Source organism: Aptenodytes forsteri, unplaced genomic scaffold (genome assembly GCF_000699145.1).
Source record: "Aptenodytes forsteri isolate BGI_AS27 unplaced genomic scaffold, ASM69914v1 Scaffold404, whole genome shotgun sequence".
In the NCBI taxonomy this organism is placed as follows: Eukaryota; Metazoa; Chordata; class Aves; order Sphenisciformes; family Spheniscidae; genus Aptenodytes; species Aptenodytes forsteri.
In genome coordinates this window covers 1,706,362-1,707,986 of record NW_008795629.1, presented here as the reverse complement: position 1 = coordinate 1,707,986, position 1,625 = coordinate 1,706,362, and positions in this window count along the sequence as shown.

Genomic DNA, 1,625 nt, shown 5'->3' with positions numbered 1-1,625 from the left:
TGGGGGCAGCCCCCTGCCTGTGGCGCTGCCTGTTTGGGTCAGCTCTCCCCAGAGGTTTGAGAGCGGGTCTGGTGCCAGGCACCGGGTGAGCAGGGTCACGTCTCCCCAAAGGGACGAGGAGAGGGACCACCACAGCCACCGGCTGCTGGACAAACGGACAGGGGCAGCAGGATGGGAGCAGGCAAACAGGCAAAGAGGAGAGGGGCATGGCCGTGAGCTGCATTGTGCTTGCTCACCCAGCGTCACGGCATGCACAAGGGTTGTAAGGCACCTCTCAGGGAGCTCCTCCCGCATCGGGGCAGCCTACGGCACAGCCACCACTCCCCCCTCCCACCGCCATCCCCACGGCAGACCTTGCACAGGGTGAGGGCTCCCTTATCGCCCAGTGTTTGCCTGTCTGGAGGAGCATGCTGCAGACAGGACTGGTTAACCATCACCCATGGGAAACAGGACAGGAAAAGGTCTGATGGGACGGACTGTCCGTGGTCACTCATCCTTCATGGGGGAGGCTCAGACCCCAGCTGACCCCATGCACCCGCTAGTGGCTGCGGGCTGCTCCAGCGACAGCTCCAGTGTCAGCCACATTTCACAGCTCAGAGTTGTCCCTCCTGCGTTAAAGCCCACTGAGACCCCCCTCCCAAAGTAAACAGGAGCCAGTTTATTGCCCGCTAGAGTTGTTTCCCGGGGAGGTCAGGAGGGCTCTCCTTTGGGCTTGTGACAGTCTGCTAAGCTCCGCTGAGCCAAGGTGTTACGAGAGCACCATGCGCTGGGAAGAAAACGTTTAGCCTTGGGGATGCCTGCAGTGTGCTCTAAACCTTGGGACAAAGTCCTGTTTGTCTTCCCTTGCTCTTCAGGGTGCTGTGCTCTGGGCTCCCCTGCCCACTTGTTTATGGCACTGATGCAGAAAATTGCAATGGCTGTAATTGCCAGCAGTTTGCTGATTGTGCGCCTGCCCTGTTTGCTGGGCTGGAGACAAAAGCCCTAAATCCCCTTCCAAGGTTTGAAACTGTGTCATCCCGACAGGCAAGAAGGGGACAGGATTTACTTATGCGTTTGCATAGAGAGTGTCTGGACATAAGACCAGTGCACCTCAGGGCAGGAGCAACACCGGCATCCCTGGGGACTGCCCTGTAATGCTGGTTCGCTGACCCCACATGCCTCACTGCGCCGGGGAGGCAGCTGGGCACCCCCACACCCCCTCTGGGCTTCGTGTGCAGGAGACCGACCCCCGTGCAGGCTGCCAGCTCTTCTTCTGGCACCGATCCCTCTGCAGCTCGGGCAAATTGGCAGAAAGCTTTCCCCGGGGCCAAGGCACCACGGGCCCAGGCTCCGTGTGCCTGAGCCAGCCCGGCATCCTGGGAGACTGCTCCTGGAAGGGTCCCTGCCTCCAGCCGGATGCTGCTGGGAGGGTCCACAGGCTTTTGAGGGGGGGGGGAACCCCACCCCGCGTGTGAGACCCCAGCAGGAGCTCGGCAGCAGCTGCAGCGGGGCTGAGCAGAACGATGCAAGATGTCTGGAGACGGCCAGCTACCGGCAGGAGTGCGTGGGAGAGGAGCTGCCCGCCACGGGGCTCTGCCTGTGTGCGGGAGGGACCACACAGATGCTTTGCTGTCCGGCCCTTTGCA